Below are 27,056 nucleotides of genomic sequence, written 5' to 3'. Positions count from 1 at the left end.
GTGTGCTTAAATGTCATTCCCTAAGGAAGCAACTGTAATATCTACGTCACATTTCTCCTTGATCCATTCACGTGGCCAATAGTTGCTCTCCTTGAAAGCATTTGATTTGGATTTCATAATGCTTGTTTGCATGTGATATTTTAGCTGAAAATTTATCTCTGTCATCAGGCTGTAAACTTCATGATATTGATTACATGTTCAGGGACACAGATGTGAAAGATCCATTTTTGCACATAATTTTGTTCTTGATAAACATTAAATGAAGTACATTAAGACAGCAATGCAAAATGACCATAATTGAGGTAAGGCACCATGCTCTTTCAGCAAGCTAGAATTTAATTCTTTCATTTACTAGGGGGTGTGGGAAATAGCAATCTTCTTTTTTCTGGTTCATTCCCCACAGGCCCAAGACAGCCAGGGCTAGGCCACGCCGAAGCCAGGAGCTCAAAACTCAACTTGGGTCTCCCATATAGGAGACAGTGACCCGACTGCTTAAGCCCACACCTGTTGCCTCCTGGGGTGTGAATTAGCAGGATGCAGGAATTGGAAGTGGAGCCAGGACTCGAACCTCAGCTTTCTGATGTGGGATGTAGGCTTCCCCAGTAGCATCTTTACTACTGGATCGAATACTGCAAGCTGAAATTTCTTTTCCACTCAGTAGTCAAAGCTCATCTTGACATTTGCTGTTCCATTGAAGACAAAGAAGTAGGGTCTCCTCCTGGAGCTTTGGCAAACGTAAGGGTACAGTGATGGTTGGCAAGGTGGAGACCTCAGGAGAGGGAAGGGTAAGTGGAGGAGATTCTTTCCTTGTGACCCCTGGTCCTTGGTTATGATGCCATATTTCTTAACTCACTGCTTTTCAAACTTATCTAGCAGCGATGTCAATGGAAGGACTTATTAAAATACAGATTTCACTGGCCCACTCCATCTTTCTCACTCAGTAATTGAGGGGAGGGCCCAAGAGTGTGCATTTCTGACAAGCTTCCGGGTAATACTGATGCTGCAGGCATGGATCATATTTGAGGACCATTGCCTTGATAATTCCATTATGAGACAGCACTGGGATGATGCCCTGCAAGAGAAGGGCCTCCCATACCTGCACCTGCTTGGCTGAGTAGCTCTGTAGAGTCCATGTGCTCAAAGTAGACATTGGTTGGGTAGAATGTGACCCCTTGATGATTCTGCACTTGGAGAGTTCTGAGTGATTCTTACCATCTTGCCTGTGGCAACACTTCTGTTATGTGTCCCTGATAAATAATTGCATTATCAGGTGTTTCATTGCATTTCCAGGTGTTTCAAGAAGTTCAGTACAGGAGAGGGTATAAAGAAAAAAAAATCCACAACACCAAACCAGGTAATATTCTGTTTGCCGCGAGTAGGGCATGAGCATGGTGACAGCATCTTTTGGCAGTGGAGGCCACCCAGTGTGGCTCCGGGAAGCTGCTGCAACCCAGCCAGGCTGAATGAAGCCTGGGGGGAAAGCTGAAAGGTGAGCTTAGGTAGATGCAGCTGCTGTGGCTGAAGTGGAATTTAGTCTAGGCACATCTTAGCCTGATTGTCAAAAGACGTGAACGAGCACCAAGTACAAGGATGACAGTGTGATATTGTACACAGGGCTTTGGCTGAAGAATGCTTTGAAGAAAGCCGGTGGTTCTGGTTGCACTTTGCCAATTTACTCATCACCTCTGGGCTTCACCTCCTTCACTCATGAAAACAGGTTAGTCTAGACCAAGGGTTTTCTGTACAGGACCAGACAATCTTCTAGGATTTGTGGGCCATCCTCTGCCGCAACCACTGAATTCTACCATTGTAATCAAAAACAGCCAGAGATGATGTGTAGATAGATGGGCGTGGCTATGTCCCAATGCCAGTTGATTTACCAAAATCAAATAGAAGTCAGGACTTGGCTCAGGGCTATAAATGAGGAATGTTTGAACTTAAAAAAAAATAACGCTTGCCTGTAAATAATAACAAATAAAACAATTTAGCATCCAAGCATCCATGTTTCAATTCCTGTGTGCTAATTTCTGAACACTTTGCATCTGTAAGGTTTGTCTGTATTATGTACACTTTAAAACACAGTTCTAAACTAGAAGTATAAAAGGGTATGATAAATACAGGTAATCCAATGTCTCTCTACATTCTAATGGATCATCTTCTATTTCCCCTTGAGACTGGAGGTACTCATCTTGACAGTTCTGAAGATTTATTGATGTCCTAGTATACTATTGTTATGTGTGGCAAATCACCTAGGAGGCATACATGTCAGGTGATTTTTGGCTAAATCAACTGGAGAGTTAGTTCTGGATCATCTATACTAATAGGAAAAAATTAAATTTTGCTGCAATCAAGAGAGACAGCCTAATGCAATTTGGAATACAGAAAGTCCCAGCTCTCAGAGGCACAGTAGCAGGGAGCTGGATTGGAAGTGGAGCAGCTGAGACTCAAGCAGGGGTGGGGGTGGGGCTCTGATATGGGATGCTGGCATCACAGGTGAGGAGGGCTTAACCTGCTACACCACAAAACCATCCACAGAGCAGTTTCCTTTTTGAATTGTTATTAGCTACAGCCATATTGAGTAAATTGGATTTGTCTTCATCTGTAGATGCGTATTTACTTTTTAAAATAAAAAAAATTATTTTCATTTTATTTAAAAGGCAGCGAGAGAGAGAGAGAGAGAGACCGACTGACTGACCGACCGACCGACCCTCACCTGTTGGTTCACTCCCCAATGCCCACAACAGTTAGGGCTGGGCAGACCAAAGCCAGGAATCTGGAACTCAATCCAGGTCTCCTACATGGGTGTCAGGGACCCAACTACTGGGCCATCACCTGCTGCCTCCCAAGGTGTGCAGTAGTAGGTGCGAGTTCAAAAGCGGAGAAGCTGGGGTTCAAACAAGGCACTGTGGTATGGGAAGCAGGCATCCCAAGCTGGGACTTAACCACTGTGCCGGGCAGCTGCCCCATGTGGATGAGTATTTAAGTATTACATTCTCAGACACATGAGAATTCCTGGAACTAGAGCAGAAACACATGCTTTGTGGTTTCCTTTCCAGTTTCTCCAGAATTTACCTTGATCTTGCAGCATATAGGTGACCAGGACCTGCAAAAAACACATCACTAAATGGGCAGGCCTTGTGAACCCAGTTGTTAGCAGCGGTGAACGTGGTGGCATTGCAAAGGGAAGGAATATGGATACTGAACTCAGTGTTTTCCATGCGACTTTGGGCAGATGCTTTCATGAGTTCTCACTGAAGGAAAAAGAAGTAGGGAGACACTGCATATGGGGAAAGCTCATTAGCAGTCCTCCAGGGCTACCGGTCCGCCTGGGGCTGCTTCCCGAGATGCTAGAAAGTGAAAGATAGAGATTGATTTGGTGGTGGAAGAGCGTGGTTTCAGAAGCCTGCAGGTCCCCAGGTTGGTCTGGTGCCTGCTTCTTGACTCCATGGATCCGAGAGGATTTTAAGTTAGGCAACTAAGTGGGTGCCATAGGCTATGGGAGAGGGTTTGCAGGTTCTGGATAGGAATGGGTGCAGTGGCGTGAGCTTTTAATAGCCCCCGGCCTGGGAAGCACCGAGACAGCCGGCGTGGGGTGCAGGGAGAAGTGGGTCTGCCTGAGTCCCTGGTGAGTAAGCGCAGTTGGTGCAGACACATCTGGCATCCTGAATCGGCCAGCGCTTCCGCACGGCTCCGTTTGCCAGTCTCTTCCTTCTTGGATGGGCTTTGGGGCATTTCCCTTTCTGATGGAAGTCCCCCAGGGTCTGTTCCCGTCCTCTAAGAGAATATTTCCATGGTAAGAAGTACAGAAATTTTCTGTGTGGGTGGATGCCAGAGGGTTTGCCTTTGTTCTCTCTCCTATCTCCCTCTTCCAGCACACACCCCTCCCCCCGCCCCGTACCCCCACCGAGGCTGACCGTGAACATGCTGCCTTCACAAGGCCTTTTGGCACGAACATGCTGCCGCGCCATTGGTCTTGCTTGTTCTTTCCTCTCAGGCCTGACTCCAGGGGTAACTGGCCGCCCTAAGCACACTGGACTGTAGATCTAGAGAGGCCTTCAAACTGCTTCTCACTCACTCTCTTACATCTTCTGGGCCTTTATTTTTATTCCCTAGGTCTTTCGTACATCTCAGTGGTGGGTTTTGCTTTGAATGCTAATGGGAGAGTATTTTCCCCCCTCTGGCTTCGGTTTTCAGTCATCCAGTAGGACTCTATGTCAGAAATATTCAGCTGAACTTCATCAGAGAGACAGTGATTTGGGGTGAGTGCAAAAGAGAAGAATTGTAACAAGAGAATGGGTAGAATGAGAAGATTGTAACAAGATTGTTAGAGTTCTACCTTTCCTTTGTGAAAGCTAAAGCTTTGCCCAGTTCTAAGTGGATTGACCCCGTCTCGGTTTTTTCCCTCTGCAATGTCTAGGCTAGCATTTTCTCTCGCTCTCCTGTTTGAATATGGGCACCTGCCTTAGGAAAATCACAGCTGATAACAATGTCAAATGAGTAGAAAGCTGCTTCCCTACAGTCTTCCAAATGCCATGGCCAGGAGGCAAGCAAATCACTGCCACGCATGCCCGAGACCCTCGGGCCACTCTTAGAAGAGTGCGTGGCTTTGCGTGTTGACCAGATCTGAACCTGGATGGCAAGTGTCAGAGCTAAACATCCTCCTGCCCCCAGCTGGGAGAGGCGGGTGGGGTGGGGGAGGGGCATTTTCTAGGAACTGCTTGAGGTCGACCTGCCGGCATTTTCTAGGACAGAAAGTAAACAGGGGTTTTGTGTTGGTCTTTGAATACAGAACTGGTAAAAGCCCCAAACAGCGAAACAAAAATCTCCCAGATGTAGGTTCTAGTAAGACACATCAGGTTATCTCTTCCCCAGCCCGGAAAGAAAAAAACAGAAAACCCAATGAGAGTTAACAGCACCTCCAATGACCCTTTGGATGCTTCAGTGCACACGAGTTGGTTGATTGAGTTCCCTCCACGGGGCTGAGGGCCATTGTTCCCCTTCCCCGGGGGATGACCTAAGACCCACAAAGCAATGGGGTGAATTGTCTGCTTGTGAATGGAAGCCTTCCTGCCTGTGAGAGTTGCCCCAGTGCTAATCACAGGTGATGTATGGGGACTGCATTCCTCCCAAATGCAGCTTTCAGTTTTAAGAGTGTTTGTTTGCACCTTTCATGGGGAGAAGAATGACACCTCCAACCCCTGCTCCCCATCCATTCTTTACAAAGAACTCCTTCCTCTCTTCAAGTCCTCAGCCAGCCTGAAGGGGCCGTCACCTTTCTGTGCACAGGTGAACTCTTGTCACTTTTATTTCAGGACATCTTTCAAGAAGGGGATGTTCCTGGGCAGTTCATTCTCACATTGGATGTAGAGGAGGGTCACGGTAATGGCTACATGACCAGGGTCCTCCATCACCTTTTCTGTCGGGTTTATCACTGATCTGATGGGATTCCTTCCTTCTTGGCAGGGATTCCATTCTATGGAGTCGTGTGAATCCCTGAGCAACAGGTGTATCGAACAAGATCCTCATCGTTTTTTTAAAATATATTTTCTTAAGATTTATTTGTTTGAAAGTCGCATAGAGGAGAGGCAGAGAGAGAGAGAGAGGTCTTCCATCTGCTGGTTCACTCTCCAATTGGCCGCAATGGCTAGAGCTGCGCCGATCTGGAGCCAGGAGCCAGGAGCTTCCTCTGGGTCTCCTGCATGGGTGCAGGGCCCAAAGACTTGGGCCATCTTCTACTGCTTTCCCAGGCCACAGCAGAGAGCAATATAGGAAGTGGAGCAGCTGGGACACGAACTGGCACCCATATGGGATGCCAGCAGTGCAGGTGGTGGCTTTACATGCTACGCCACAGTGCTGGCTGCTAAAATATTTTTTAAAAATTAATTTCATTTTATTTGAAAGGGGATGAGGGGGAGAGAGAAAGAGGGAGAGGGAGAAGGAGAGATCTTCCATGGGTTGGTTTACTCCTGAAATTGCCAGAATTGAACGAAGCCAAAGCAGAAATCCAGAACCCAATCCAAGTCTCCCATAGGGGTAGCAGGACCCGAGTACTTGAGCTGTCTTCTGCTGCTTCCCAGAGTGCACATTAGTGGGAAGCTGGTAAGGAAGCAGAGGTATAGCTTGAACCCGGCATTCTGATATGGGATGGGGTTCCCTAAGCAGCTATTTAACTTCTGCACCAAATGCCTGCTCTGTCCTCAGCAGAGTGGAAGTCTCACCTGTCGGCTGGGTCCACTCAAATGCTCCCTCTTCTACATTGGATTTGAACCCATAGCGTCGGATTCTTTCTGTTGACATCATACTCTTCTTAAGCATCTCCCATCTCTATGAGACACCAGACTCCTGGGATGATAGGACCAAGGCTTTCCCTCTTGTTTGCATGTACCACCCCCACCTACACTCCTGCAAAAAACAGTACAAAATTAGGGCTTAGTGATGACTTACATGTGTCAAACCTGCTACTGGGTGCTTTCACAGACATTCTCCTGCCTAATTATATGAGTGGGACTGAAATTAACTGATGTAAATGAACTGAGCAGGGGTTAGAGGCCCAGATAGAAGAGGAGGAGAAATGAGATAAGGAAAAGCAAAGTAAGTGGGATTGAAGTGCAAACACTGGGGAGAGGCAGAGCGTGGCCAGCTGCTATTTCTCCAGGTGGACTCTTTGTTCCATACAGAGGACCCTGGGTTTGATGGTACTGGGGTGCTTCTATAAACCTGGAGGGATGGCTCGTGGAAGAAAGGCTGTTTCTTATTCTGATAAGAAAGATGCCACCAGGAGGAACTCATGTGGTCACAACACTGTGGTTTATTATTGTTTTTCTCCAGATGTAGAGAGGGTGAGCAAGAATGGGGCTCCATTAAGCCGCAGGACCAGAACAAGATTGTCTTTCCCTTAGAGAGAGGTGCAGGGGAGGCCGCAGAGTTGCCCAAGGGCTGGTAGGTCCCAGGAGCCATCAAAGTCTAGATAGATCCAGGGTAGAAAGAAACAGCAGTGATTGGAAAGAACTTTTTTAGTAAGAGAGAGAATGACTCTATTTTGACTTTAGTTCAGTAGTGATCAGAGATCATGATGATTTGCTTGTGATTGTTTCTGTAGATCTCTATGATTCCCTTCTGAGTTGTACCTATGCTGAATGACATATTTTCCTATTTTATTAGCCCTAAACTAATATTTTACTACCAAGCACAGACATATGTGTTTTATATTTCTATAGGGAAAGGATTATGACACAGATCTTTTTCCATCACTGCTTCTCCCTGGTCCTAGAGTAGAAGAGAGTGTGTCACTGTGTGTTCACACCATGGACAGATGCTGGTGTGCCGGGTAGGGTGTGACGGAGGACATAATCAGCTGTCACACCACTGGCCTTGCCCAAAACACACTTCTCGAGATGATACCGACATCTTGTCTCCTCATGCTCAGTGCCATGTTTTTGCAGATGTTAGACCTTATAAAATTTAGGTATGTAACATTAAAAGGCATGGGTTCTGTTTAACTTCTCACTGTTCTATCCCAGGAGTAGAGGAGATACTATAGATAGTATTTGATATAGTAATGACTCTGAAAAAGGGGACAGCAATGCCAAAATCCCAGCCATTTCCTCTAAGGCAGCTGGTGAGGGTAAGCCAGCTAAGGATGTGCTCGCTTGCTGTCTCACACACCATGCGTGCATTCACCTCCATTGTTCGATTCCTACACCATTTCCTGGCCAGGGCAGCCCTGGCACTCACGAATTACAGTGGGCAATAGGGTGGAGCTAGAGCAGGGTCTCAAAGCCCATCCATTATGCAGGAAGCTCCTTTAGTTGCTGGATTGTGGAGGCTCTTGGGGCTGGACCAGGTAGTGGGTGGAGGTAGAGCATCTCAGAGGCTTAGCAGCTGAACCACGGGCATAAGGACTGTGTGGTGGGGTAGACTCGAGCCACCTGTGCAGGTGAAGCTGAGGGCTACACACCTGACTGGGCTTCGTGCCGATCACCGAGCTGGGCACAGTGGTGTGTAGAGCACCTTGTTCCAGCCAGTGGAGGGATTATTTCTTCTTTTATACATCTGCTTCCACCCCATCCTTGGTTCATCCTGTTCATTGCCTCTGTGACATCCACCACATAGGTGACTGTGTGTGGCTGTGTGAACACAGGTGCTCATTCTCAGACTCCTCATTAGACATGCGTTCCAGGTATCCTCAGCTCCTATCAAGGTACCCAGCACTTGCTGGGTATGGAATAAACACTTGTCTATATGGATTTTTTTTTCACCAAAATAGGCTTATCTTTTAACTCCATTAAAAAAAAAACACACTTTAAAGCACTCTTGTATTTGTTGAACAAAATGAATCAGTGGTCTCAAAATTTTTGTCTAATTCAATAAAATGATAAAAATTGCTAACTATCGCTTCTGAAAATGTCATGTGAAATGTAAGCTTTGACCCTGTCCTGGTCATGGAAGGTGTTTTGTGTCTGGGACCTGCACAGATGGCTTTCCTGGGAGAAGGATTCTGGTGGTCTCCTAGACTAGGAAAGCGTGCACTTCCTGCTCATGGGCAGATCAATCACGTTATCGAACCGCTGACTAGTTACGGGGTGAAGATAGCCAAGGGCTCTGTGGTCAGCCAGCCGTGTCGAGCGACGCAAACTCTCGTGAACCCACTTCGGTCTCTGAGGAAATGACACTTTCACGTCTCAGCAAAGATTCCCTTCTGGATCACTGTATGCTATGGGAAATCACTCTATGCTATGGGAAATTTTTTGTTTTGTTTTCCTCAGTTTGACTCATCTCATCCATCCTTGCAAACACAATAGAAATAACCCCATCCCTTATTAATTAGCGGGTCCCAAAGGTCTCCAGGGAAGACAAGGCAAGGAGTGGGCTGAAAAAGGAGCAGGCAATGCCATCTGGGTAACATGTGCAGTGTCCACCATCAAGTTACATGAGCCTCAAGGAAAACTGGGGGCGACCTAGGCTCCGAGAAGGGGTTTTGCCGGTGACCTTGCTCCCCCACTCTCTGCTCGCCAACCCCTGCTTTTGCAGCTCCACGCTTCCTTTCTGTTGCCCTGGAGCGGAGGACGTGAGTCAGCATTCAGACTTGAAAGAGTGAGTTGCCTCTGAGTCCTCGGGTGTAATCATTTCAGAAAATCTAGGACACACACAACTCCAGAGGGAGTCACTCTCCCCTCCTCCTCTCTCTCGGTGGCCAGACACTCACTCCCACTCTCTGAATGCAGCTTTAGCTGGGCCTGAACTTTAGCATGAAAAGAAACAAACACAGCAACAGTGGAGGCGGACGGGAGAGCAACAGCGACAAGCACCACCCAAGTGCAATGGGTGGAAGAGATTTGCAGAGAAGGCCAACAGTTTGAACATCTGGTGCTTGGCAGCCGTCAGCCTGGAATGAGAGATGGAGAAAGTCATGTTCGGATCAGAGTCTCAATCCTGATCTTCGATGTCAGGATGAATTTTCGGCTTAATCTTTCTAAAAGAGGAAGTGCATTGGAATTCCCTGCTGGTATCTTGTTGAAACTTTCAGGCACACCTTTAAACCCAGGCTTGTGGGAAAAGCACAGTTTTACTGAGGCTTTGGTTCAGTCAACATCCTGTTAGGGTCTGCCCCCAGGTTTCTGCTTTGCACTGGGGAAACGACCTTGAGTAGGAGTGTCCCTTCTTGCCTGGGATGACATCTTGTGTCCTGGCTTTAGGAAAGAAAGGCTAACAGGTTGATACAGCAGGAGGCTACAGACCTCACTGTGGATCAGACAGCACTGAGGAGAAAATCTACTTAAACTTAATTTTTTTTGAAGAATCTTTTAAATGTGTTTTTTTATTTTAATATTTAATTAGTTTAGGGAGAGTTACAAAAAAAGAGGAAGAGAGAGAGAGAGGGAGGTCTTCCATCCGCTGGTTCATGTCCCATATGGGCACTACGGTTGGAGCTGGGCTGGTGGGAAGTCAGGAGCCAGGAGCTTCATCTGGGTCTCCTCTGTGGGGTTATCATCTGCTGCCTTCTCAGGGGTATTAGCAGGGAGCTGCATCTACAGCGAGACTTGAACCAGTGCCCATATGGGATGCCAGCACTGCAGGTGGTTGCTTTACTCACTACACCACAGTGCCAGCCCCAACTACTTAGACTTCTGAGGGTCTAACCTGTGGAGGAGAAAGCCTACTTAAAGTAACTCAGAAAATTCGGATTGCTCAACTCCCCTTAGGGAAGAATGGCTGAACTCTTTCTACGGCTCTGGGTCTGCTGTTGCAGTCTCTTGCTGTTGTCTGAAGGGTCTCCTCACCCCCACTCCAGTGACCAAAGCAGGCTCAGTTTGGAAAGGGAGAGTGACCGTTGAGTGCTAAAAGTCTAGTTGTTGAGTTCTAATTTCCAAGTTTCCTGTTGCCAAAACAGATAGGAAGTGCTCCCGCCATGCTTTTATTTGATAAACTGTTCTTGGGTGAAACCAACCTTGACTCTGAGCAAACAGAAAGCTGCACCCCGTTCTGGCTTTGACAGTGTCCTGGGGGAAACTGAGAGAAGATGATGTAAGCGCTCTCCTTCTGAAGAATTATGGGAGGCATGCATCTTTGCAACCTCCCCGAAGGGTATGAGGAGAATGCCTACTGCAGGAGGGAAGTGAGACCCAGAGACCAGGGCCACACAGCCGCACAGTGGCTAACAGGAGTGGAATTGTCTTCTCTTTGTTTGCTGGTCTTAACCTTTTCCACAACATACTTCAGCTGTGCTTTCAGCCCTAATGAGAAAAATTTAGCTGACTGTGATTAATTGGTGAAGGGTAATGATTTTTTTTTTGCAGTGCTTATTAACATTTTGTAAGAGAAAGGGGAATGGGCAAGGGAAGAAGGGGCGTGTGTGTGTGTGTGTGTGTGTTGGGTTAGTGGAATATCCACAAAAGATAGACACGTGATCTAAATGGCTCCATATGATGGAAAACAACACCTACTCTCAGTATAATCAGAATTGCTTCAGGGGTCAGTTCAACTAAATGTTTTCTTGGGCATTGTTTGGGGCCTGCAAGGTGCTTAGAACTCTGGGTGACTCAAAGGAGGAGCAAGACCTGGTCCCTACCCTTCTGAATTCCACAGTCTGTTTTTGGAAAGGTTACAGGCTCACTAGGGTTCTGGTACTAGGTCAATGATAGTGCTGGGACAGGAGTGAAAGTGGCTTGACTTGGGAGGGTTGAGGTGTGTCTGAGGGATCTGGGCTCTCTCTCACTTTCTTTTTTTCTTTTTTCTTTCTTTTTTTTTTTTTTTTGACAGGCAGAGTGGATAGTGAGAGAGAGAGACAGAGAGAAAGGTCTTCCTTTTTGCCGTTGGTTCACCCTCCAATGGCTGGCGTGGCCGGCGTGCTGTGGCTGGCACATCGCGCTGATCCGAAGCCATGAGCCAGCTGCTTCCTCTGGTCTCCCATGGGGTGCAGGGCCCAAGCACTTGGGCCATCCTCCACTGCACTCCCGGGCCACAGCAGAGAGCTGGCCTGGAAGAGGGGCAACCGGGACAGAATCTGGCGCCCTGACTGGGACTAGAACCCGGGGTGCCAGCGCTGCAAGGCAGAGGATTAGCCTACTTAGCTGTGGCGCCAGCCTTCTCTCACTTTCAAAACCCAGGAGACAGAGAAGCAGTCACTTGGGTGTCTTCGCAGGGGATTGGCTTTGGAACTATTTAATGAGGAGCATCTACACTGAGTGTGGAGCCAGGCAAAGGGATCACATGATAGGTGTCTTGTTACTTTTCCCATTGTCTTTTCTCCTAAAAATTTGGGGGACTTTTCCTGGAGTTGTACATGGTTAATTCAAGCGATGACTATGAAGAGTACAGGCTTTTCAGGGGTATTCCCAGCAACCATCACCCAAGCCATGCAGTATTCAACATGTTGGGGAGGCATTCAATCTGGAATATTCTCTTACAGATGTTAATATTTAATTATATTTTAAATTTATATACACACTTAATTGTATACATCTAAATATGTGCACATGTATAATTAATTTTTTAAAAGGTTCATTTATTTGAAAGAGTTATAGAGAGGCAGAGGCAGAGAGAGAGAGAGGTCTTCCATCTGCTGGCTTTCTCCCCAGATGACTGCAACAGCTGGGACTGTGCTGACCTGAAGCCAGGAGCCAGGAGCTTTTTTTCTGGGTCTCCCATGCAGGTGAAGGGGCCCAAGCACTTGGACCATCTTCCGCTGCTTCCCCAGGTCATAGCAGAGAACTGAAGCAGAAGTGGAAGAGCCGAGACTTGAACTGGAGCCCATATGGGATACTGGCACTACAAGTGACAGCTTTACCTGCTGCACCACAGAGCTGGCCCCATACAATTGATTTTTTATATGATTATCCTGAAAGAATAATATACTGGCAAGGGAATTAATGTCATTCATCAACTCATTTCCTATAGAACCCTTCTTTTGTTGTTGAAAGTGACCATGTTTGTGAGATGACTGACTGAGTATCAGCAATCCTTCCCTTCCTCCTTGCCTCCTTTCCTTTTACCTTTTCTTCTTTTGTATATTTTCAAAGACATCTGAAAGCAGAATTGAGGGACTCTAGCCAGCACCTCAGTCTATCTTTATGAACTATATGTTCCTTTATAAATGATTTATTTATTGGAAAGACAGACTTAGAGATCTTCCATTCACTGAGTCACTCACCAAATGGCTACAATGGCTGGGGCTAAGCCAGACAGAAGCCAGGAGCTTGGAACTCCATTCCCAGCTCCCACGTGGGTTGCAGATTCCCAAGCACTTGGGGCATCTTCCACTGCTTTCTCAGGCACAGCAGCAGGGAGCTCTATCAGAAGTGTTGAGCAGCAGGGACTTGAAGGGGCACCCCATGGGGTACCGGCATCACAGGAGGCATCTTAATCCACAGCACTGACTCCAAACTACGTGACTTTTAAACTGAAGACTCAATAAAATCCCCATTCATTATAGATGGAAAGCAAGTGTAAGATATTAGAAAAGATCATTTGTACGATCAGAAAGTTTTAAAATTGGAGGTTCTCCATATTGGCAAAGCTCACTAAGGGCTAAGAGGGATCTTGCTGTTGTTCCCGATACTCTTGTGGCTCTGTGGAAACCCAGCGGAGGGCAAAATCCTGCCCTAGGGCCCAGCAATTCCCTGCCCACATTTTTCCCCAAGGGAAGTGAACGCACATGTGCACCAGGCACGTACAAGAATGTTCCCGGCAACACTATTTGCAATAGCCCCAAACTGGAAGCAACTCAAATATCCATCAACAGAGGAATGGGTAAATAAATTGTGGTATATTTATACAGTGAACAAACTGTGACAATCTACTGCAACAGAGATGCATCTGAAGCTCACAGAATGTTGAGTGAAATAAGCCAGATGCAAAAGAATGTATACATTAAAATCCTATTTCTACCAAAACTCAAGACCAGGCAAAACTGATGTGGCTATGGAAGTTAGAGTAATGATTCCTTTTAGGGGAGTAGGGATTGGGAAGGCCGTGAGAGGGGCTTCGAAAGGGGCTGGTCATGATGTATCCCTTGATCTGAGGACTGGCTTTCTGGGGATGTTCATTTTAGGTAAACTAAGCCTCGAACCTAGAATCTGTGCATTTTCCTGAGTATATGTGATAGTTTTACTTTCTAAAATTAAAATTATGGGTAAATGATCAAAGGTGTCTATGTTTACTATTTTCATGTTTGGGGAAAATTGTTTTTCTTTTCTAAACTAAACTTCTGGAAGTTTACCTTCTGTACTGAAACGCCAGCTGTTAGAGTGTCTTGTAAAGTTGTGGACCCTGAGTCTGGAATGATAGTAAATACCTACACACTGCATGCATACCCCAAGTTCACATGCCAAGTGTTCCTTAACCTGGGGAAGGCATGTGGTATTTATGTTTTGGGAACAAGATGAGGACAAAGGAAGGGAAGCAGGCTGATGTTTAGGAAGGCAGACGGTCCTGAGAGACATCAGGGCCGTGCTCAGACTGTCCTTGTTTCTCGGCACACTTTGCAGTTCTTTAGGTATTCCCAGTTTGCTCCAGGACTGTGTTGAAATCACAACAGGACTGACCACTCAAGAATGATGGACTTAGTCATCCCCTGCCCCCCAGACCCCCTAATATGGTGAGGCTAGCTAAAGGATAAACATTAACATTGAAGTCTCTCTTACACACGAGCACTGGAGCCAAAGGCTGGGACGGGAAGCCCAAGTAAGGGGATTCCTGGGAGGGGCAGGCAGTGTCCCGCTCCCCCAGGCACTTGGCGCTCCCCGGTCTCAATGAGGTCCCAGCTGCCCATCTGTGGGAAGTCACAGTCTGATTTTATCGGGAAGCCCAAATTCTGGGAAATGCAACTCACTGGCTCAGGAAGGGGGTCTGTGGATTTTAAGAAGTGTGTGTGTGTATGTGTGTGTGTAAAATGGAGGGAGTATTAAGCTCCACTTTAAGGATAACAGAAGTCCATTTGAACTTCTCCTGGACTTGTCAACAAGAAATGGAGGAATTAACTACGTTTCTTAACAAATGTGATCAAATGTTTTCTTAACAACACATATACAGCTTTGTCCTCTCAAGGCACCAGCAAGGGTTTTGAATGTACGGTCTGTGCTCTTTGTGTCTGTTCCTCTGTCCTTTATCTCTCTAGCTCCTGGAAATGTAACCCCCGGTCCCATCTCTACCCAGATTGGCTCCTCCAAGTCACCAACTGGTGCTGTGACCTCCAGTAGCCTTTCTCATCATCTGCCTCTCACGGTCCCTCTGCAGTTCTCATTACACTTTTCCTCCTCCTTCCTGGAAATGTCTCATTCTTTTGCATTTCTGGCTTTCTGTGCTCCTGGTTCTCTCGCTCCCTTTCCAGCTCTGAAGTTTCCCACATGCCTCTTAATGCCTTCCTCACGCCACCTCTTCCTGCACTGTTCAGTCCTGGGTCCTCTGCTCTTGGCGTTGGAAGCCCCAGTGCGGGGCGATCCACCCCATGCTCACGACTGCAGGCACGCGGTGCTCATGACTCACCGATTTACGGCTCATGTCCTGTCTCAAGGTTTATTCCCATATCTCTGACTGCTCACTGGCCATTTTCACTTGAAAATCCTCCCAGTGCCTCAAATCCAAAAGTGTCTCACTGAGCTCATCCTCTCCCCCACATCGCCAGTTCCCTTTCCTAGTTCCTTGTTCCTGCCAGGGAATCCTGGTCGTTCCTGCTCAGAACTCTGAAGTCATCTCTGCTTCCCTCGCCTTTATCCTGCTCAGCCAGCCCCTCTTCTCCGTCATGACTTATAATCAGCAAGTTTGATTGATTCCCTTCCCTCCCAAAAAAATAAACCTTTCATACCTGCCTGAGCTCCTTTCCATTCTCTCATGTGGCCTCACCATCTCAAGGCTGGGTCATTTACAGCTCCTTCCTGCCGAACCAACTCCAGCATCCCATCCTCCGCCCTGAGCTCAGGCTCTGCGTTTGGTAAACTTTCCTGAAATACTGCACTTTCCCACCCGTTCATTTGCAGGCAGCTTTTGAGGCCTCCATCCTGTTCCCTGTTCTCTCTTAGTTTCAGGTTTAAAGAAAGTTGCTCTTTGCCTACTAATACGTATCAGGTACCATGTTAAATTCTAGTTGGTGGTGGATACAGTCATCCCAGCAGTCAAAAGGGGTCCTCCTGCTCCCCAAGTTGGGAAGATAGACCAATATTTCAAATAATAGACAAGATTTTTTTAAATGGAGAAGTGGGAAAATTGCAAGTGTTGCTTATGTGCTGGGGGTGGAACAGCAAATCCCAGGAAGCCACAGAGACATGTTCTGCCTAACTAAAGACTCAACGGTGGTGAATGCTCTCTCTCTCTCTCTCTTTGTTTTTGTTTTTAAGGATTTGTTTATTTGAAGGGAGAGTTACAGAGAGGAAGAGGCAGAGAGAGAGAGAAAGAAAGGTCTTTCATCTGCTGATTCACTCCCCAGATGGCCACAACAGCCAGAGCTGCACCAACCTGAAGCCAGGAGCTTCTTCCGGGCCTCCCATGTGGGTGCAGGGGCCCAATGACTTGGATCATCTTCTTCTGCTTTCCCAGGCCCTAGCAGAGAGCTGGATGGGAAGTGGAGCAGCTGGGATTCGAACCGGCACTCATATGGGATGCCAGCATTGCAGGCGGTTGCTTTACCTGCTACACCACAGCGCTGGTCCTGGGGAATTCTCTTAAGAACAGAGAACTGATAACTGACTTGGCAGAGGAGACAAAGTTTGCCACTGACCATGTTTCCCCGGATAGGTGATGAACTTTCTGAAGAAGGGACCAGCTAATAGTCCACAAGCAACTGCTGAATTCTTGGAAGGCTGTTGGCAAGCTTGTGTTGATTCATTTTGGACTGACTGTAGTTAATATAGTTAATTCTGCCAAATATTGTCATCTCCACTGACTCAATTCAGCCAATCACTGAAGCCCAAATTCAAGGAATGTGTAGGTAAAAATTTTAATGTAGTACTGCCAATGCTATAACCAGCTCTGGCCTTGTTTCAGTCTGTTCTAGGCCTGTGACATCTATGTGCACCTTCTTCAGAAAAAGAAACCAGGAAAGAATCTTTTAATTCAGTTATACCAGATGTTGGGGGAGAAAATGTTGGAAGAAGATAAAATAACCAAGTGAATTAACTTCTGAGGGAAACGAGAGACTAAAAGAAGTCATTGAGTTTTTAAAAAAATCTATTTTTATTTAAAAAGGGAGTTGGTTTGTGACTTTGTACTTTGTTCTGGAAATCACTTTTATTTTCCTAACCACACCAAGTTGATAAAATCCAGATGAATATTTGGCCAGATGAATGCTCTGGAGAGTCCCGACAAGTGATGTCCATCCAGAAAAGGCCATCTGTCTTGCTCCCCAACACAGATCACTGCAAGCCAGAGGTAAAAGCATAGGATCATAATGTAGGAAATTTTTGACCACCATCTGTGGCCTACCTGCTTACCGTCACAAAACCACTCCTTTCTTGGTCTAATGAGTTTGTGGGAATCTCTACCAACAGACAGAGCCAAACAGAGTGATGTTTGCAATTGTGTTTACAAATTTTGCAAAGGGCCATAGTGTATGCTGATTTTGGAAACAACATCGATGGAAGCAGATCCTCTAGAAATATGATCTTAGGTGTTGACACATGGCCCCCAGAATAATGATACAAGACAAAAATGTGGAGCAAAATAGAAATATACACTTTCAAGATTACAGTCAAATTTCAAAAATATATAGGATAGCCGGTGCCGCGGCTCACTTGGCTAATCCTCTGCCTGCTGCGCCAGCACGCCAGATTCTGTCCTGGTTGCCCCTCTTCCAGTCCAGCTCTCTGCTGTGGCTCGGGAAGGCTGTGGAGGATGGCCCAGGTCCTTGGGCCCTGCATCCGCATGGGAGACCAGGAGGAAGCACCTGGCTCCTGGCTTTGGATTGGCGCAACACACCGGCCATAGCAGCTATTTGGGGGGTGAACCAATGGAAAAGGAAGACCTTTCTCTCAGTCTCTCTCTCACTGTCTAACTCTGCCTGTCAAAAAAAAAATTTTTTTTAATGTATAGGATAGTGAAGACAGGAGAGACAAGCCTGGCACTAACACAAACTCTTTAGTCGGTTGCTTCATCAAATGTCTCGGGCAGTTACAAGATCACACACTGACATGGACCTCATCTTGGTGGATGTGGGTGAAACGCTGGACTCTCGAAGTCTCTTCTACACTGTGTGACTAAGCAATATCTCATCTCTTGTTGACTGTGGGTGAGGATATGATTGAAAAAGAGAAGGATGCTAATTGCATTGTGGGAATAATACAATTGGCTACTAGAGGTGGTTAGATTTTGTTTGTTTGAAAGACCAACGGGCTCCCAGGTAGCCATGGCCTTCTGCTTTCTCAAACGATGTTCACTTGACTCAATGGCCGATAAAATTTTTGTCCGATACTTACTGTTAAGTAGTACTGTAAGTTTACATAGCTATAAAAGGAATAACTCACTCTTGAGCAGCTGTTCACATTTTGAAATGAAAAGATAGGACATTGGTCAAATCAAGAGAACACTGTTGATGCTGAGGATCTCAATAGCACTAGATTACTTATGGTTTTCCTTAATTGTAATATACTTTAAATGCTGAGATGTCAATGAAAGATTTGCATTCTGGGGGTGAGAAAATCTGAATTATTTAAGTAGGTCATATGTCCTTCCTAAACATGGATTGAGCTTTTACCCTTTCTGCCTTGAGTCTACTAGCTTCTGAGCTCCCACAACACCCACATGGCTGCTCTTTTACCCTGCTCTCAGCAAGAGCAATCTGTAGGTGAATCAAGAAGAGCCTTCGACAAGGGGGTTGCCAACTAGGCCAATGTTCCAAAAAAGTCTAATAAGAAAAGCACGGGAAATAGCCATGGACCTGGCCCATGGAAGTCAGTAGTGACCTGGTAAGGGCAGCTTCAGTGTCAGTGGTGTGTGTGGAGGGCAGAAGCCAGACAAGAGTGCATTTGAGAAAGAAATGAGAGCAGCATGTTCAGGCAGCTCCCTACAGAAGAGTGGCTGTGAAATGAAGTAGAGTGAAAGAGGGCTGATTACCCAAGGACTGGGGTCCCTAAAAATGTGGAAGAGAGTGCGGCCTAGAACACACTGAAGAGGTTGACTCTTGGTAGAAGGGATGCTTCTTTAGCTGTAGGAAGAAGGTAAGGAGAATGTAGATGCTGATCTAGGTAGGTTTAGAAATACGATGTTAGAAAGGTTGGGAAGAGAAAGTTTGGGCAGGGAGTAATAGTAGTCTTTGGTTGTAAGCAACAAAAGGTAATTATCATTAATTTCAGTAAAACAAGTGTGTTAGATGAATTCTTGTTAGCCTACAAACAAGTTACAGGCTGTAATAACCAGTGATGATAGCCCTTACGATTCCCAAAGGGAGTTGGCTCTTTGAGAAGCCGAGGAGCACAATTCTTTATTCAAAAATCAACTGTAACTCACAGAGTAGGGTACCACAGGAGGATCAGGAATTTCCCAATCTTTTTATTGTACAAGAGTAAGAAGTCTGGAAAGTGGGGATCACCTATCTCCTCCCCTGTCTTCCCCTTCCCATTGTTTTCCTCCCTCAAAACTCCCAGGATCTAGAGTCGACCCTCCGTCTCAGAAAGTGGAGCTTCTAACTTGTGCTTTGTGCCACCCTTTCTGTGAGCTTGCGCCAGATGCTTAATGCACTTCTCACCTGCAGGGGTCAGAAAATGAGTGGGATCCATGAGGGGATCTTTGAAGCAACGAACAGAACAGCAACAATACTCCCACATGAAGAAAGCACAGGTTTTCTGCCAAGGCAGCACGATTTAGCTGCATAGAAGGGGAACATATTTTGAGCTTCCTCCTTTCACAGAGGCTACTCTTTTATTTTTTTAAATTTCCTGGTTAAATCATTATTTTTACAATTTTATTTATTTAGATACAGAGAGGGGGAGAGTGAGTTTTCATCTGCTGGTTCATCCCCCAAATGCCCAGATTTAGGAACCTAACCCCAGTCTCCCAGATGGGGGTCAGGAGCCCAACCACTTCAGCCCTCACTGCTGCCTCCTGGGGTCTGCATTAGCAAGACGCTAGGGTCAGAAGCCAGGAACTGAACCCAGTAAGTCCAGTGTGGGACACACGTGTCCCAAATGACTGTTTAACTGCTAGGCCAAACATCCACCCCCACAAATTATTCTGATATTACTGTGTTAAGGAGCACTTGACTTGGCCCAGAGCCTCTTTTATTGCCAGAGTTGTTGCAACTGGCTGCGAGTGGCACTTTCTCGGCCATTCAGCATGGCCAATACCAATTCTTGAGGAATTTTTCTGGATCCTCCCAAAGAGATGGTGGTGACTTCAATTGGTCCTGCTTCCCACTGTGAAATGTCAAAGCCAAATAGATGTCAAGAAGAGAGGAGAGATGACCATTTTTATGTAAAATTGCCCTACTGGGTCAAGAAAAAACAATGTTATCAGTTCTCTGAAAATTTTCCGGTTCTTGAGGACTTGTGCGCAGTTATCAAGTTGCGAAGCACTTCTGATTGTTAAAATACTCTTCCAACTTATTAGGAGATGATTCTTGAGAGAGCACTGGTATTAGCTGGCCAGCACACTTGGTCTAGTGTAGAAAAGTCTGCCTGGAAAACCACGTTTATTTACTCCCTGCTCCTTGGCCTGCGAGTAATGGGGATGCGATACAAAGATAGAATGTCCCAAGTGTAATCCCAAAGTTCAATCTGGATTCTTTAGGCTCCAACCCCCATATGAGACTTTTTCTTTCCCTTTTCCCCCACCTATTAGCTTCCTTGAATTTGTTGTTCAGGTCCAGTGACTTTTCTTCCCCTCACTAAATTCTTTTGAGCAGGGACAACACACCTTTGAGCTGCTGCATCTTCTCCCAGGAGATCAGGACAGGTTTTGCATGTTCAGGATTTGTTTGTTACTACTAGAAGATGTTTTGGAAAAAATACTTCCTCCTTGACCCTCAAGAGGCTGCGTGATGTATGGAGCAAGCTGTAGATTTGTAATCAAAAGTTACGGGTTTGATTCTTGATTCTACCACTTACTTGCTCTGGGTCTTGGGATGAAATCACTCAGCGCCTCGAAGCCTCAGTCTCTTCATCTATAAAATGAACAATCCTTATCCAACAGGAAGATCAAATGAGATCAGGATGTCAAAGTGTTTTAAAGCCTATATAAAACGAACACTTAATAATGATCATGGAGTCAGAACAAAGGAACTAGGATGGTCTTAATGACTATTGTTAACACCTACCTTTGGTCTACCTGTCTTTTCATCTTTATATCCTTAGCACCTAGCACAACACTTTACAGAGGAGGCTCTCAATAGATTTTCTTAAATAAATGCCAATGTTATTAAACATCTGTTTTCAACCTGCTTAGGTGCTTGCTGCAGGCACTGAAGCAAATAATTCCAGAACATTTCATGTGGATGTGGGTTGTGGGTGATGTGTACAGAGAAGCAGGCTGTCTCCCTGCTGTAGAGGTCACGGGCGGGTGGAGTGATTCTCGAAGCCCCTGATGTTCTTAGATCTGTAGGGTGAACCTGCTAACCCTGGTCTGTGTTATCCCCAGGAGCAGATAATCCTGGTGAGGTCTTTTAGTCGTGGGCCTGTTGTTGGACACAGAATGCCCAGATACTAACACAGCAAGTTTAGGAATGGGAAGGATTCTTGGAATGATGCTCCAGGAGACCCACTGAGAAGGGTGGATTCCTCTAGGAAAAAAGACTAAGAAAGTGAACTATACAAGGATTATTGGCCAGAGGTGGGAGGGAGAAGATGAACAGGAGATGATGATGATTGGAACAAACTGGGAGTGTCCTGTACCCTTGGAGTGTCCATTGACATGGAGTATGTGGAATATTCTGGTTGCTCTTCCAATTGTATCAACCAAGTAACCAAACACCCACCTTATGTGTTCATAAAGAAGTCGTTTCACTGAAAATATCCTTTTGACGATGAGAATGATAATTTCACCACATCTTTTTTGTTCTGGCTACCCTGTTAAGGGATTATCTAGTGGAAAATGGATTTTTAACAGTGTGAAAAAAAAATTACAGGCTTCTAAAAGAAATGGTTGATAGGGAGCCTAGACTTCTTTATTCTACAACTTATAGACTAAAGGTTCACACTGGGTTTCCAAAGAGACAGTTTTCTTGTTTTCCTTTGTTGGCCTATCGTACAAAGTCACTGCAGGCCTGTGACTGGCGTTGCTTGTCAGGCCCTGAGCAGACCTCAGAGGCAGGGAGGGTTGCCAGATCTAGATGGGGAAGTCCTTCTCAGCCCTAGTTCTCAGGACTGGAGGGATCCTGGAAAGACAGTGCTTGGCCTCCGTCAGCCAGCCTCATGGTCAACCGGAAGCTCTGCTGTCTGCCCACCACTCGCCCCTAGTCTCCGAAGGGTGGCATTTCAATTGCATTGTGGGTGCATTGGACTTCATCCTCTTGTTGAACCTTTCTCAACAAGAAGACCTCTGTGGGAGGATGTGGGACGGTTTGAGCCTGGGTTGACAGTGTAACCTGGAACCCTGGGAGTGAGCAGAAACAAGGACACTGAAGCTCAGAGAACAAACTTGGCAGAAGCAATGTGGCTCCAATGCCTTGGCTTGGAACAGGAACAAGGAATCCAATTACAGGACACTCTGTATAGGGAGTTTAAAAAGTGCTTTTGTTTTTCTTTAATCCCATAGAAGTAAATGAGAGAATAAGAACCAGATTGAGAGTAACTCTTTCGTTCAAGAACTTTCCTTTAGATGGTGACAAGATGGAAAACATCTTTTGGAGCTTGAGGAATGCTCTAATTTGTAGAACAGCTAATTAAAGGTTCTTACAACCTGAATGACCAGTTGTGGTTCTCTAAGAGCTAAGCAAAGAATTTGTTCCCTACAGGACCATATAGCACCCTTATCCCAGATACGTGATGTGCCCTGGCTGCTGCCCTCGCCAATATGGGGGCAAAAAAATGTTCTCATAGGACACTGCACTCCCCAGTTGTGGTTACTCTTCAACAAGGGAAGAGCGCATTTGCACAAAGCTACATAACACTACCACAGAGCAAAGCCTATCCACTCACAGCTTGTGGCTTACATTTTGTCTCTTTAGACCTGTATAATAGTTGTAAGCAGATATATGCATGCATATCACATAAAATATATTTATGTGTTAACATAGAACATTACTTACAACATGCACGTGTCTGTTTTCTAAGGGGAACAATTATCAAAAGAGCCAATAATTTCCAATCTAAAGGGTTTATATCAGAACACTTAAATGACTTTTGATAGCAGATACAGATTGTTACGTTGCTTGTGAGGGATCTTTCTTTATTGTTATGACTGTCTAGTGTGGCCCCTACCCTGTGATCTTTCCTTGGGGCTTGCAATTAAATGAGTAACGATCTTGGAAGGTTAAGTAGATAATATGATTGTGAAAACCTATTAAATCCAATTATTTTTTTTTCCGTGGCCATGAAACACGTTGTGCAACTCCCTGGAAGGCCTGTGGCTCGGCTCAGTGGTGCATCTAATGAAAACAAAACCAAAAATAAAACACAAGTGATCCATGAGGCTGGCTCTTTTGAGGCTCATTGCCTGTAATTGTAAACACGTGAACTTCAGGATTTTCAGGAAAATTTCTGCCCTGCAGGACGTGCAGAAAGTCGAGAGGAACGCAGCCCAATTATAGGTATTCACTGGGGACTCTTCATGCTACTTGTCATGATTATTACCACCCTGGTAAGAGCGGCCTTCCCTTCTCGGTGGAAAAGTTTGCTCTGGCCTGGAAGAGTCAGGAATTGCTGAAGTTCAGCTCTCACTCACAGGCAGATCTCCCAGACCAGCCTAAGTCCTGAGGCAGAAATTTCGCCATGGCGTTCAGGTGTCTGCCCTAGGACTGCTCTTCACGGGAAGGTGAGATAGTGACCCACGTGGGCAAGGCTATCACCTAGGCATGGGTGGTGCTCTTGGTGGCAGCTGCACCCGATACTAAGGAAAGGGTGAGTTATGCCACCATCACCTATCTTGCTTCAAAGTAGGTGGTACTCCAGTTGTCTGGCGCCCCGTGTTGTCACAAGGCTTAATCATCTATCTGCATAGGGTGGAGCTCTCTCTGATGAGTTTCCTTTTGACTGTTAGCCTTGCATTCTCTGTCCTCTCAATAATAATGAAGATAGTTCTTCCTTTGCTAAAGGCATTAACTTCTAGACTTCGGTTTACAACACATGTTTAGGTCATTACCGTGCTCATAGATCCAGCTTCCTCCAATCCCAAGAACAATGGTTCACAGTAAAAAATGTGATTCTTTTCATTTGTAGAAGACATTAAGTTTTATGAAGCACTTTTATGCCATCTCCTATCTCCCTCAGGCAAACCTGTGAACCAGACATGGAAGGCTCTCTTTTCCCTCTTTCTCTTTTTAAACGAGTAAAGCTTGTGAGTCCCTAAGTGATCAAAAGTCACCTAAGGAGTAAGTGGACTTAAAATCCATGTCATATGGTTCAGTGATTCTCTTTTCCTCTCTGTCTCCCAACACTACGAATATTTGGTTGCAGAAATATTCGGTGATTTTTGTTTCTTAGGGCAAAAATGTCTTGATAATACTTCTGGAAGACAAACACTGTTAAAATAACCTGCTAGAAATACTCTCAAGTCTTTTCATTGTTCCCAGCTGCAGGGAAAGACATAATGGTGTCCTACGGAGAGAGCTCCAAGGAACAGGCAGATGTCGCTTTACTGGTCGTTCAGAATGCTCGGAGACTTGAATACTCCTTGAGAGCAGACCTCATGCCTCTTCATATTGTTCTCTGTTTCAGGAATATGTAGAGATTAGATTCCCTGAGTCTCAGAACTGTAAAGGAAGTATAGAGCTCATTCCTCACTCCTCTTAAGCATTATATTCGTGAGAAAATTGAAGCCAAAAACTACTCCGTGAACTAATATGCACTCAAGTTTACATGTTTGTTCAACAAGAGATAAGTCCCATCTTTTCTGTTTCCCACTAAATCATGAAAACCACCTCTCCTCTAGTGCCGAATGTCAATTTGAAGTTCAAACTATGTATGTCGTAAACGGTCTAATGGGAATTATGAAACTAACCTGGATCAAGATTTTTTTCCAATGTTTTTTATCTAGAAATGCCAAATCCATCCAACAAATTATTTTTAAAAGATACTGCACATTGGGTTTTGGATCGACGGTGGCCTGTCCCATACCTCGAGTGAAATGCTGAGCAAAGAGCAGGGGCGTCAGTCAAGGAGTCACCTGCTTCCCTGTAGAGCTGAAAGGCCAGAGGCTGCCAGGGGCCCTCATAGTGAGTGGGGCACGGGTCTGTATCTGCGGAGCCTGGGGCTCTCTGTGCCGGCTTGTGTACTCATCAGACTTCTGCCTGCCCACGTTGTTGATCATAAACACCAAGACAGAGACTGTTTCCTGGCTGAGAAATCCCTTTGACATCCAGCAGTGACTCATGTGGTTGCTTTTAGCCCACAGAGTAGCCGGTGTCACCTTTTGGGCTTTACACGTAAAGCACGTAACACAGGAGAAATCAAGTCTCCCTGCTGCCAGCCTTCACTCCTTGAGTCACGTCTTCTTCCGTCCCCTAAATAGGACCTTGGGCTGGTTTGGGGACCCAGGACCCCTCACTGCACAGAGCCTTTCCCACTGCTCTGGCCTGTCTAGATCTCCACTCTGACAGTCTGTCATGCATTATTTTCTTCTCTAGTTGTTGCATTGTTATTTTTTTGCTGTAATTTTATCAGGGTAGGATTCCTGATTGGCATTCCTCCTATTCTTAGTAGAATACAGAGCACATATTAAGTGCTTAAGAACACTAATGAATGGGGCAGGTGTTAGGTGCTGCTTGGGATGCCCACCTTCCACACTGAGATACCGGGGTTTGAGTCCCAGCTCCACTTCCGTACCAGCTTCCGGCTAATGTGCATGTAACAGATGATGGCTCAAATAGTTGGATCCTTGCCACCCAGATGGGATAGCAAGATGGAGTTCCAAGCTTCAAGCTTCAGTCTGGCTCAGCCCTGGCTGTTGCAGGCAGTTGGAGAATGAACCAGCAGATGCAAGATCTGTCTCTCCCTCTCACTCTGCCTTTCAAATAAATTTACAGAACAGTTATAAAAAGTTACTTGCTGTGGTCATGAAATAATATGAATTTTCTGATTTCCCTCACCTCCTTCCTTTCACAAACATCTATTACAATTTGGGGAAAGAGTTGTGAAGAAGAGAGAGATATCATCATGAAATTATGATTTCACCAAAAATTTGGAGCAGGGGAAGATGTTGGGGATAAATGGATGAAGACATTCTGTCACATAAAAATTAGCAATGAGGACTAGATGGAGAAGGCCCGACTCCCTTCTTTTTGGGGGAGGTAGAGTTCGGTAGAAAAGAGCATGCTTTGAAGGAACACAGGGATTGAAGGCAGGTTCAGACTCTGATTGGAATCTTTTGGAAGCTACAGGCAAGTTAAGACCCTTGAGTCTCAGGAACTTCCTCTATAAAACAAGGGTGGTTATGGGAAAATGCTTCTAATATTAAGCAAATATGTTCATGTAGTTGATGTTAAGTAAATGTTTTTCTATTTTGTGTAGTATTATGTTTGTGCTGTGTGAAACTGCTCCTTAAACTTCTGTACAATTCTGCCACACTCTTTCATAGGGCATGTGACACTATTTTTCTCTCTTTGCAAAAATTAACCTGCGTCGTTGCTCTCTCCCTTCTGAATGTGTGATAAGAGGTAATGGGTTGGTTCTTTGTGGGCGGACTTAGGAACTCCTGTGTGTATCGGACACAGTGGACCCTAGAAAGCAGATGCGGAAGCAGGCATAAATATATAAGTAAGTAAATAAATAAACAAACCAACCAGCCAACCAAAATCAAAAGATGACTCTCTCCCAGATCGGCAGCCTCGGCTTCACTCCTTGTGCTCCATCAGAAGTTAGGGGACCATGGGGGCTGGGGCCTGAGCCGCGGCATCCCAAATGTGATGCCTGCAAGTGACTCACCTTAGAGTGGGGCTTCAAAGAACACGTGCTCAGCCTCATCTACCCATTGGCTAAATGGGAGGATCCGTACTGACCTGGTCAATAACAATTATTTTTCTGGAATAATCGTGAAAGATCTAGAAAGCCTTCCTAGTGAAACATGTTAATGCAGCAGGATATGACTGTTGAACCAGTTCCCGTGGGTGACAGCCACTGTGCAGCACACGACGCTTTCACTGGGAGCCATTTGCGGTGCCCTGTGTTGTAAGCTTGTTTCCTATTACACAAGAAGAGTGCCTCTTTCCCCAGCCGTGGCAGCGCTCCCAGACACATCTCATGGCCTGGTCTATGAACTTTAGACCTTGCTTTCTCCGTGGCTGTGGACAGACTGACTTTCTTTAGGGAAAGCCTATGATGGCCTACCTCCAGGCTGGTGGGGTTCCTGTTTCCAACTCACAGGCCCGCTGGTTTCAAAGGTGGTTGCTATAAGGTAATTAAATCAAATCCAACTGAGTCATTTTTGGTTTTCAGGTTTCAAACAGCAGAACAAAGCTTTCTGGAGACCTCATGAGTAACAAG

The sequence above is a fragment of the Lepus europaeus genome, chromosome 3 (genome assembly GCF_033115175.1).
Source record: "Lepus europaeus isolate LE1 chromosome 3, mLepTim1.pri, whole genome shotgun sequence".
NCBI classification, from domain to species: domain Eukaryota; kingdom Metazoa; phylum Chordata; class Mammalia; order Lagomorpha; family Leporidae; genus Lepus; species Lepus europaeus.
The sequence above is the reverse complement of the archived record's forward strand: the minus strand, read 5'-3'. Positions refer to the sequence as shown.